The following is a 12196-nucleotide window of genomic DNA, read 5'->3' as shown; positions in this document are numbered from 1 at the left end:
CGTGGGGCCGCTGCCCCCACCGCTCAGGCTCCCAGGCCTGAGCTGATGGCTGCAATTAGGGATTGCTTCTTGACAACGCTCCTCCTTGACACGGGAGCCCAACTATCAATGGCACATAAGGACACTTAGCAAAGGACAGCCTCCACTGAGCAAACGGTGCCTTAGCATGTAACACAACACCAACTTGCAGTTAAAAGGATGCCAGTGTCTGTTCAGGACCGCACGATGACTTTCCAGGGTTACTTGCTTGGGGCGGGACGCTCCAGCCCTCACTGGGAGCTGGCACACTCTTTCTCAGGTTATTTCCATTTTCCTTCTGGAGGGCCAAAGAACGGAGGATAAAAAAAACTCCCCAGCAGGCCAGGGCTTGACCAAAGCCCGTGGAGAAGGTAGTCCCAACAGTCAGCTAGTCAGCCTGCTAGGAGAACATGACGAGTTGCGCATAAGCAGGCAAGTCTTTCATTTTGGTTTAATTTGTGGAGGTGGAGGGACCAGGCACTCTCAGGCACTAAAGTTAATGCAAGTTCTGCTCCACTCCACCCAAAACAGCTCCGAGCAATACTTTTTCCTCTGCCACACGCTTTCAGAGGCAAAAGACATTTGGCTTATCCTAACACATATTTCGCGTTCAGATTGACTCGGTCTTGGCAGTCGATGCTCCCAGCACCCTGAATCGTAGCATCACAGAATGGTTTGGGTTGCGAGGGCCCTGTAAAGGCCATCTAGCCCAACCCCACCTGCAATGAGCAGGGCCATCTGCAACTACATCAGGCTGCTCAGAGCCTCGTCCAGCCTGACCGTCACTGTTTCCAGGGATGGGACAGCTACCACTTCCCGGGGCAACCTGTGCCGGTGTTTCACCACCCTCAGTGTAAAAAATGTCTCCCTTATATCCGCTCTGAATCTACCCTCTTTTAGTTTAAAACCACTACCCCTTGCCCTGCTGCAATAGGCCCTCCTAAAAACTCTCTCCCCATCTTACAAGCCCCCTGCAAGTATCGAGAGGCCGCAAGGAGGTCTCCCCGCAGCCTTCTCGTCAGTTGGGCTGAACAACCCAACTCCCTCGGCCTTTCCTCATAGGAGAGGTGTTCCAGACCTCTGAGGGTCACTTTTGTGGCCCTCCTCTGGACCCGCTCCAACAGCTCCATGTCTTTCCTGTGCTCAGGGCTCCAGAGCTGGACACAGTACTGCAGGTGGGGTCTCACCAGAGCGGAGCGGAGGGGCAGAATCACCTCCCTCCACCTGCTGCCCACCCTTCTTTTGATGCAGCCCAGGATAACATCGGCTTTCTGGGCTGCGAGTGCTCATTGCCGGCTCCTGTGCAGCTTTCCATCTACCAGTACCCCCAAGTCCTTTTCCACAGGGCTGCTCTCAATCCCTTCATCCCCCAGGCTCTGTTGATACCGGGGCTTGCCCCAACCCTGCAGGCGCAGGACCCTGCACTTGGCCTTCGTGAACCGCGTGATGTTCCCATGAGCCCACTTCTTGAGCTTGCCCAGCTCCCTCTGGATGGCACCCCATCCCTCAGGCGTGTCAGCCGCACCACTCAGCTTGCTGTCGCCTGCAAACTTGCCGAGGGGGCACTCGATCCTGCTGTCTATGCCATTGCATTGATGAAGATGTTAAACAGTACTCGTCCCAGTACAGAACACTGAGGGACACCACTCGTCCCTGATCTCCATCTGGACACTGAGCCATTGACCATGACCCTCTGGATGAGACCATACAGCCAATTCCTTATCCACCAAACAGTCCATCCATCAGATCCATAGCTCTCCAATCTAGAGAGAAGGATGATATGGGGGACCGTGTCAAAGGCCTTTTGGAAGTCCAGCTAGATGACATCTGTAGCTCTTCCCTTGTCCGCTGATGTAGTCACTCCATCATAGAAGGCCACTAGGTTGGTCAGGTGGTATATACACACCCTGTGCTCTCCTGGGTTCCCTTTGCATGTCAAATAATTGGAGAGAGTACTCTTCTGTTTCAGGGATTGACTTTGCTCTTTCAGGAGCCTGACAGAGCGTACTCCCTTAAATTTCACATGAAGAAGGAATGGAAAAGTCAAGGCTTCATCTTTGGTGGAAAACAAAAGTGACTCGTTAGCCCTGGGGTCCCCCAAGGCACCAAACTGGGCTCCAGCCTGGAAGCTGCCGACGGAAGGGGATCTTGCACTTGTCTTGAGACTGAAATAGCTCACTCTTCAGCCTCACGAGCTGTTGCTAACAGCCCCCAAGGAGGTCAGAAAGCCCTTGGCTGTGGTTTCTGGTTGTTCTGGGGGACTGTGAACTCCTCGCTGCCCCTGTGACAGTGCCCGGAAAACAGAGCAGAGCCGTGGGCTCAGCCCCAGCTGGGCCTGTGTCCCAGCCCTTGGACAGAGCTGCCCGACGGGATGTGCTCCCCTCCCAAAGAGGGCAGCTCCCCTGGCTGTGCTCCAGCGGCTCTCCACGAGCGCCCCGAGGGCCATCCCCACACAGGCTCGGCCAGGCCGTGAGGTCACAGCGAGGCTGTGACATCACAGAGCCCCACAGTGCTGTGCTGGCTATAAATACTGACCGCTCAGCCCCCGGACCCATCTGCAGCAGCAGCAGCGGCAGCAGCGGCAGCGACAGCAGCGGCTGCAGCGACAGCAGCGACAGCAGCGGCTGCGGCAGTGGCAGGGCCATGGCCACCACCCACCACCTCCTCCTCATCCTCCTCCTGGTGGCCCTGCATGCCAGGGTTACCCAGGCTGCTCCGTGGCAAGCACTGGAAGCAGGTAAGCAGGCAGCGCTGGTGCAGCCTTTCACAGGCCAGCGGGCTCTTCTCCCCAAGAAGCGTGGGTGATGGGTTTTTTTCCCTCCAGAGCTTTAACGAGGGTCACCTCTCTGTGTGTTTGTGTGTGTGTGTGTGTGAGAGAGAGCTCTCCCGAGAAGAAAGCCCCAAAGGGCCGTATGTTGGTCCGGCTGCTCCTCAACGGGTGTTGCACATGGCCTGCAAAGAGTGTCTGAAGAGCTGCAAGGAGCCAGTCAAGACGTCCCCGGGCCCCTCTGCAGCTTTGGCACTCCCCACCTATGTCTGGCTACCACCTCGTTACCTGACCCCCTTCCAGTGCCTGCAGTTCACGAGGGCAGAAGTGGATCCCAACATGCAACGGAAACGTTACTCTTCTGTGCTTGCTTTTAGGTGAGGGTCGTGGCAACGGTTATCCAGCCTCTCGGCTGGATGTTGGTTTGGAGCCCTTGGGGCTTCCTGGAGGTAAGGTCTCGGTGTCCCTTTCCTTGAAAGAATTAACATTGACACTGTGGCAAGAGTTTATTCATGTGCCATTTTCCTGAAGGTCCTCTCAAAGTCGAGAGCTTCCTGACCTCTTGGCCTCTTCCTGTCCCCGAGCCTGAGAGCAATCCCACAGGTTAAGGCAGTGGGAGGAGGGAGCAGTCACCTTTTAATCTTCTTGCCATGTGAAATGCAAGCTGCTCCTTCCGTGGCCAATGATGCGCAGACAACAGGTGACGGAGGCTTCTCTGGGTGTTTAGTTACAGACGTGCCCGTAGGGAGGACTTTTGCAGCTCCTCGGCTGGATGCTGTGCTACAGAGCGGCTGGCATCGCAGGGGTGAGTGGTCCGTCTCCGCTGACCTTGCAGGCTAAGCACTGGTTGCCTGTAATTTATTCCTGTGAAATTGCACCAAATGCTTTCCCTGAAGGTCCTCCAAGAGCCAGGTACCAAGCTGAAGGAGGGAAAAAGTCCCCGGGGCCATCGCATGCCCTAAGGCAAATGCTGGAAGAACTGGAGAGAGGACACGGTGGGTGTCTTTCGCTCTGCCTTAGCCGTGAGATGTGACAACCGGAGGTTTTACGTACAAGACTGGGCACGCTGTAGCCTGCGCAGCGGGAAGGGATTGATCAGGGCCTCGCTGCAGCGACGCTGGCTTTCGCACCTTGCAGGTGCTGGCAAGCCATAGAGATGGTGCAGAGCCTTTGCTGCCTGTTGTGCTTCAGGCCGAGTGCCAGAGGCAGCTGCAGTCCCAGCTTGCCCAGTACGGCTCAGAGGCGGCTTGTGCAGATGTCGCAGGCAGATTGGAGGGCCTGGCGCGTGCTGCACTTGTGCTCAGCACGCGCAGTGCTGCTTGCCCACTGAGAGCCAGTTCCAGGTGGGGGCAAGGTCCCAAGCAGTGCTGCTTGCCCTTTCCTAGTGCTGGAGGTCGGGCAGAGATGCTGACTCAGCGGGCTTTCTGCCTTGTGCTCGATTTCCCATCTGCAGACCGATAGCTGGGATGGGACGAACGTGACCGTTGCTGGGGCTTACAGAGAAGGGCAGGAGGGCCTTGCATAGGAGCAGCCCTGCTCAGAAGGGCTGTTTCCCCGGCTGGCCTGGCTGCATCTTCTTCCCATCCTCTTTGAAGGAAGGCATTTAGCATCACCTTACCGTCTCCCAAAAACGCACTACGTGCAATGCGAACCAGGAGATCGCGTGCAATTTCCTGGTCTCCCAGCAGATCAGGCCTGGCTGTTGTTTGGACTAGTGACTAGGCGCAGCCCCAAAAGCCCCGGCAATTTGTCTAAACCTTATTACCCATGTCTTTGAGAAGCACTGCCTCCCAAAGATGCCACCTCCCTGATGGGAAGGGTTCCAACTAATCCAATGTCCCGCTTGATTTCTCAAGGGACGGACCGAGAGGCTGCACAGAAGGAGGCGTTTTTGGAAGGAAGCAGTGGCTCCCTGCCAGCCTCTGCTGAAGAAACAGAGGCGATGCAAGCCAACGGCATGCCAGGTAATTGCCGTCCCGTGGTCAGGCGGTGTCACCCATTGGGATCGCTATATGTCAGCAGGCTCCTCCCCCGGTGCTGGCTCTGGCACAACACAGCAGCAGCCAAAGATGAAAGGGTTTTGGGTTCGAGGCATCGGGAACACGTTCCGCAGACGGTGGGGAACGTGACTCTTGCACAAACGTACCTCCCGCTGTGGCTGCATCCCAGTGCTTGCCGTGAGACCCTAGAGGCCCAAAGCACAAGAGCAGCACAGAGAGGGATCCCTCCCATGAGCTGAGGTCCAGAGCGATGCCCTGACTCCCCGACTGGGCAGGGCCTCAGAGGGAACCTCCCCGTCCTCCTGCACCTGCTGTGCCTGAGCCGTGACGAGGCTTTACCTGTCGTCTCTGCTTTTTGCCAGGGCTGTCAAAGGCCGGAGGAGACCACCATGGCAGCGTATATGAATTTTTCCGCACAGACTCAGGTACTGAGCAGTCTCGCTGGGGTCCCTAAGCGGGAGACATGTCCCAAAACCTGGGAGCGGCTGCAGGTGGTGCCCATGCTGGAGAAGAGGCAGAAGGGGAGAGCAAGGCTCAAGGGTCTCTTGAGAAGGCCTGACTCGGTCCCCACGGGGTGTGGGGGCTGGCCCGCAGGGAGGGAGGGAGGGTTGCGGGTGCCCCTCCCTGCTGCAGGGATAGCTTTCGTCCGAGCGACTGCTCAAGCAGCTGCGCTCCCCCACCGTGCTCTCCTGACAGCCGCCTGAGTTTTGGTCGGCGGGACAGCCTGTCCCAAAGGGTGGGAGTGTGCCTCCAGGCACCAGCACTGGGGGGAAACAGAGACCTTCCTGGCCATATCAAATGTGCCGTGGGCTTACCTGCGGTGCACAGGACGGGCTAACGTCCCAAATTGCTCCTCCAGGTGTGGCTGGCGAGACAATCCCAAGCGTTTCCAACCCCCAGAGCACCGCAAGTTTTTTCTGTCCCCAAGATGTGCGAAGACGCTGTATGATAGGCACAGCAGCAGTCGTGATTTCCGTGCCACTTGCAATAGCGTTGTGCTATGTCATGATCCGACGGCGGAGAAATAGAAGACGGTGAGTCATTCATTTCCCCCCCTCCCCGAATGCTTCCTTCCATGGCTGCTTGTCGTAGCCACGAAGCATTCCTAGTCAGGCTGCTGTGGAGTGGTTGGTTAGTTAGGGGTTGGCCAAAAAACTCTGCTGAGGTTTCTGCTGCTGTCAGACGCTTTAATTGGCATCTTGACTCCTGGGCCTTTGTCTCGAGAGCCCGCTCTCACTGGTGCCAGTGTCAGCTCAAACCGACCCTGCCTGGACAAAAGCAGCCCCAGGAGCACCAGGCATAGGCAAAGCAAGGTCAGGGATGAGAAATAGCAGGGGCGAGCTTGCCCTAGAAAGCAAGACGTGCGCTAGCGCCCGCTCCTGACCAGCAAAGCTGCCCCGAGGAATGCCCCTGCTTGCCAGGGCCATGAGGTGCAGGTGTCCACCTCGGCCAAGGTGTGCCGGCAGCTCAGCCCGTGCTGGGGAGCCTTGCCAGCTCAGGGCCGTGCTGTGGATTGGAGAGTCCCTGTGCCCCATCTGCAGCTGAGGGCCTCAGCAGCCTCCTCTCTCCACAGGCATGCCTCTGCAGCTTCAGAAGCCCGCCGGGAAACCAGCAGATACCCCTCGCGCCCGCAGAGCCGGACCCGCCGGCCCAGCACCCCTGAGAGCTGGACCCAACGCCAGCGGCCGCCACTTGTGCATGGGAAACCGGCACGCCCGCCCTCCCCACGGCCCCCCCGCCCCCCGAGCCTGATGGTCCGGCCCCCCAGCAGGGGCTGAAGGCAGCCCCGCCAGGGGAGGGCCTGGGGGTGCACTGACAGAGCCCCCACCAACAGCTTCGGGGATCAGCCGTTTCTCTACAAATAAAGAGGGACAGAGCTGGCACACAAGTCTCCAGTGGTACAAACAGCAAACCCCGCGAGGCACCAGCACCGGCTGAGCTCCGCAGCCGGGCGCAGCCGTGGATGCCCACTGTGTCGGCAGGCAGGAGCCAGGCACGGGGCTCCTCTGGCCAGCGGCGGGGCCCCGAGGGGCTGGGGCAGCCCACGGCCATGGCCAGCAACACCAACCTGACCCACACGCGGTGCGGGAGGCAGTGACGGGGGCCCAACCTGGCCAGTCGCATGGACCGGTGAAGGTCCGTGGGCTGAGGGAACGATTGTTGCAGCGGGATCGTCTGGCCACAGCTGACCTCCTCAGATGGCATACCCAGGAAAAGGGGGAGCCATCAAGAGCACCTCCTGGGTGCTCAGCACAAGTCTGACAAGCAAATGTACTGGAGGCAAAACAAAGGTCCTCACTAATTAATGGGCCCTTGATGGGCCCTAATTGGTGGGCCACCACCACCAATTGGGGGTGCTGCAAAGTGTGTCCACTCTTGGCTGCTGAGCCTGCTGTTAAGAAGCTCCCTGAGCCAGGCTTTTACTGCCTTGGCAGTAAGAAAGTGGTGACCACCCCACTGCTTGAAAGGCTGCCCCGAGGCATTTGTAAGAGTTCAGCTGTGCTGCCCAGGCTGCGGCCACTGTTCACAGGACACCAAAGCAAACCACACACTGACAACCAAGGCCCTTCGCTGGTGCAGATCAGGCACTTTGGGCGGGGTACAACAGTAAGCACGTGGCTTTTTCGACTTAAGGGAGGCTGGGCCCGCTCTTAGTTCCGAGGCCTTGGCTTAGATCGCAGTTATTATTGCCATCAAGGTGTAAACGTGTTGAGGGGGAGAGGGTTTTAACGCTTCTCCTCCAGAAGCCTGGATGATGGTTTTGCCCTCCAGTGCTTCAGCGCGGGCTCCCCCTCTGTGCGTGCGAGCTCTCCGGGTCAGTGAGCCCAAGGGGCCGTACGTTGGTCCGTCCGCTCCTCGACAGCTGTTGCACATGGCCTGGAAAGAGTGTCTGGAGAGCTGCCAGGAGCCAGCCAAGAGGTCACCAGGCTCCTCCGCTGCTCACCAAATTGGTGCTGTAGGTCACAGGGGCACGGGAGAGCACACAGGGGAAGTATCACGTGCTGGCCTTGCTCCAACGTGCCACCCTGGGCTTTGCCCACTGGCAAGGGACCCTAGGCTAGGCCGACTTTGGGTTTGATGCCACCCTCCTGTTGAGAGAACAGCAGGACTGCGGTCTTTCTTTCCCCCATTTGTCACAGACTCGTTGATAGCATGCAGGTGACCTAACTTCAGACACCTGAGCTACTGCCAGCTGCTCCAGCCCCCTCATCATCATCTTTGTGGCCCTGCTCTGCACCTGCTCCAGCAGGTCTGTGTCTTTCCTATGCTCTTTATTACCACCGTACACCCCGCGGGATAAACACCAGGGGAGAACTGCAGCTGAAGTCAGTGTAATAGGAAAGACCCAGCCTGCCTCTGTGCAAAAGACAAGAGCAGAAAGGGGAAATTGGCCAGCACCCTCAGTCAACACTGAGCACGAGAGCTGGCAGAAGATGTGGTGAGACAAAGGGCTCCCTCCCAGTCCCTTAAAAGGGTTGCCAACTCCCGTTTTACGGGAAATGGTTGGGTTTCCCTCATGAATTCCTCATGACGCTCCTCCGGGGTCTGTGTCGGGAGATGGAGTGACACCGTACGACGTGGGAGCCAGCGGATGTTAGGGGTGTGAGCCCAAATCCATCAGCGCTGAACCGAGCCTGCCACCATGCAGGGAGCTGGGGTCAGAGCTTGATCCGTGGGGCCGCTGCCCCCACCGCTCAGGCTCCCAGGCCTGAGCTGATGGCTGCAATTAGGGATTGCTTCTTGACAACGCTCCTCCTTGACACGGGAGCCCAACTATCAATGGCACATAAGGACACTTAGCAAAGGACAGCCTCCACTGAGCAAACGGTGCCTTAGCATGTAACACAACACCAACTTGCAGTTAAAAGGATGCCAGTGTCTGTTCAGGACCGCACGATGACTTTCCAGGGTTACTTGCTTGGGGCGGGACGCTCCAGCCCTCACTGGGAGCTGGCACACTCTTTCTCAGGTTATTTCCATTTTCCTTCTGGAGGGCCAAAGAACGGAGGATAAAAAAAACTCCCCAGCAGGCCAGGGCTTGACCAAAGCCCGTGGAGAAGGTAGTCCCAACAGTCAGCTAGTCAGCCTGCTAGGAGAACATGACGAGTTGCGCATAAGCAGGCAAGTCTTTCATTTTGGTTTAATTTGTGGAGGTGGAGGGACCAGGCACTCTCAGGCACTAAAGTTAATGCAAGTTCTGCTCCACTCCACCCAAAACAGCTCCGAGCAATACTTTTTCCTCTGCCACACGCTTTCAGAGGCAAAAGACATTTGGCTTATCCTAACACATATTTCGCGTTCAGATTGACTCGGTCTTGGCAGTCGATGCTCCCAGCACCCTGAATCGTAGCATCACAGAATGGTTTGGGTTGCGAGGGCCCTGTAAAGGCCATCTAGCCCAACCCCACCTGCAATGAGCAGGGCCATCTGCAACTACATCAGGCTGCTCAGAGCCCCGTCCAGCCTGACCGTCACTGTTTCCAGGGATAGGACAGCTACCACTTCCTGGGGCAACCTGTGCCAGTGTTTCACCACCCTCAGTGTAAAAAATGTCTCCCTTATATCCGCTCTGAATCTACCCTCTTTTAGTTTAAAACCACTACCCCTTGCCCTGCTGCAACAGGCCCTCCTAAAAACTCTCTCCCCATCTTACAAGCCCCCTGCAAGTATCAAGAGGCCGCAAGGTCTCCCTGCAGCCTTCTCTTCAGTTGGGCTGAACAACCCAACTCCCTCGGCCTTTCCTCATAGGAGAGGTGTTCCAGACCTCTGAGGGTCACTTTTGTGTGGCCCTCCTCTGAACCCGCTCAGTCCGGTCCTTTTAAAACCCTGTTGTTCACCACAATGTTTAGCTTCATCTGTTTGACTTATGTCCATTCCTTCTCCCCATGTCCTTGTATTTGGCAGCTCTGTACACCAATTCGTTTGGCCTCCATGTATCTGCCACTAACACTTGGGCACAATCGCGTTAGAAAAGTAGCATTTTCAAAGCCAGCCTCTTCATTTTGTCCACCATTGTAAGTGGACAGCTTCGTGTTTTTGTACTCATAGCCACAGCACATCCAGGACAGTCCATCCAGGTTCTTTCAGTCTCCTCTTTCAGGCTTCAAATTCCTACATCCCTTACCTCTCCTCCCTCAGTCCCAGATTACTTCAAGATTCCAATCTGTGCAGGACCTGTGCAGCATTGCTTTTCAGTCATGCCTCAGGACGCATTCTTGCAATTTGAATAGATGGCAGAAAAGGGAAACAGACGGGACCTCTCCCCTTGCAGAGAGCCATGGGGTGAAAGCTGGAACAAGACAGGACTCAGGGACCCCCACGTGGTCTTTTCTTGGCCAGGTTTAAGGAGACTGTCTCGTAGTCAGTGACTGGATCAAAAATCTTCCTCCCCCCATCCCAGTTCACCCAATGAAAATTCTCTGCACCTTTGCATTATGTGGAACCTTAGAACTCATCTAGGACTGCTCTTGGGACAAAAACCCAGCTTTTCTAACCCAAGTTGCTGAGGGTAAGTTTTCTCTGTGGGCAGATGCTGCAGTATACAAATCCCTCATAGCATCAGTCAAATACCATACACACAGAGAGAGGCCTCTCAGCCTTCCTGCAGTGCCCTGGTGCACGAGGTGGCAGAGCATGAGAGCATGCATTGCAGAAGGAGGCATTTGGCCACACAGGGCATAACTTGCATATTTTTCTACTCATGATTCTTCTAGTGATATTTTGATAGTTACCATATCTTCCTACAAGTTAGGAGTGAGCTGGCTGGTGGAATTGAGGGAAGAGAGGACCAAGGAAGAGTCCTAACATTACAGAGATGGATGGCACTGCAGCAGCAGAGTTTCTCCTGTATGGCGTAGTTGGGGGTTCGAGGGTTCTGCAGTTCTGATGTGACTTTGTGGTGTAAGGTTCAACAGAGATTATGTGGTTTCTGTGGTTTACTGCAGTAGCTGTTGCAAGGGTCACTTCATAGCTGCTGCTGACACTGAGGTGACCTTCTAATGGGAGAGGAATTTCCTGGAAGGACAGAGAATGCAGTAGATGCTAGCTGGGATCCTCCTGTCCCACCCTGCCACTAGCTCATGGCCATTTTACTGCAGCAGGATTAGGTGATGGAGTGTCAGCATGGCAAGGCAGCGCTCCTGATGAGCATGAAGAGAAATCAGCCCACACATAACCCACAGCTGCAAGGCTGTCACACAAAGCTGTGAGACAGGTTTAGTGCATGAGGAAGTGATAAGGAAATGCTATTTTAGCATTTACATCACCCAAGTCATAAATTAATTAATACATTGCTGCTAAAGTTGGTAGGTTTGATTATTCATTTAGATGGGCTATTTTTGTTTTTTCCCATGATGGGTTCAGTCAGGTGTGTTGGCCAATTTGGCCATAATGGCAACTGCATTTGTCAGTGAACCAAAAAATTTACTAAATAAAAAGCACCCAGTTCTACAATATCCATATGTGTGAACTGCATGTAGTTAATTTTTCAAATGCCAACACCTCACATTAACTTCATAAAGATTATTCTAGCTGGATCTAATGATATCATTAGCTGGATCTCATGGACTCTTCAGTGGTGCCCTATGCAATGGGCACAAGTTGGACACAGGAAGTTCCACTTAAACAGGAAAAAAACTTCTTTCCTGTGAGGGCAGTGGAACAGGCTGCCCAGGGAGGTCGTGGAGTCTCCTTCCCTGGAGACATTCAAAACCCATCTGTGCCCCCTGCTCTAGGTGTGCCTGCTCAGGCAGGGGGGTTGGACAAGATGATCTCCAGAGGTCCCTTCCAACCCCTACCATTCTGTGATTCTGTGATATGGGAAAGTCCTTGTTAATTACACTGATTTAAACAATACTGAGCTGGTTTCTACACCCCAAATGTGTAACACTGGGAATTGGTGCTAGCTATTCGGAACTGTTAACTGTAGTAAACTGAAATAATTTCTTGGGAAACTAAGACATCTGCAAAAGCATCTTAGTGTTCCCAAGTCTGACTGCTAAGGTATGCTGGCTAACGTCAAACTGCTTGTTATGCTGCCTTGCCTCTTTACAAAGCTGCTTTCATGTATATGGTTCATACGCAATGTTTTACTTTCAACTGTGCTTACTTTAGGATGTTTCTGCACTTGTTTGGATCTGAACTTGGTATATAATCAGCTAACAGTTGAAGCATATATAATTTATATATATTTTGAACTGGTCTATTTTTAACCCTAAATATTAGTCATTTACAGTACCAAAAAAAATTTTTGAAAGGATAGACTCTTGTTTAACTACTTAGGTATGTCAAACAGGATAAACTGTTAATCCTGCAAACTGGTGTTGCAGCCCAAATTTTATCTTATTAGATAAAAATGCCTCTACAAGCTGTATTGCAGATAATAAGAATTTCTATTATCTTTTAGTATTAT

General features: G+C 54.6%; 1 long non-coding RNA gene across 1 annotated transcript; it reads left to right on the top strand.

Moving 5' to 3' along the window:
* The first annotated feature begins 4643 nt into the window (after nt 1-4643).
* On the top strand, nt 4644-6553 carry LOC135314063 (uncharacterized). The gene is made up of 4 exons (XR_010373546.1): nt 4644-4749; nt 5148-5210; nt 5645-5819; nt 6359-6553. It is a non-coding gene; the product is annotated as an uncharacterized LOC135314063 (long non-coding RNA).
* Nucleotides 6554-12196: the final 5643 nt, after the last annotated feature.

Source organism: Phalacrocorax carbo, chromosome 6, assembly GCF_963921805.1.
Source record: "Phalacrocorax carbo chromosome 6, bPhaCar2.1, whole genome shotgun sequence".
Taxonomy (NCBI): domain Eukaryota; kingdom Metazoa; phylum Chordata; class Aves; order Suliformes; family Phalacrocoracidae; genus Phalacrocorax; species Phalacrocorax carbo.
The sequence above is the reverse complement of the archived record's forward strand: the minus strand, read 5'-3'. Positions and strand labels throughout refer to the sequence as shown.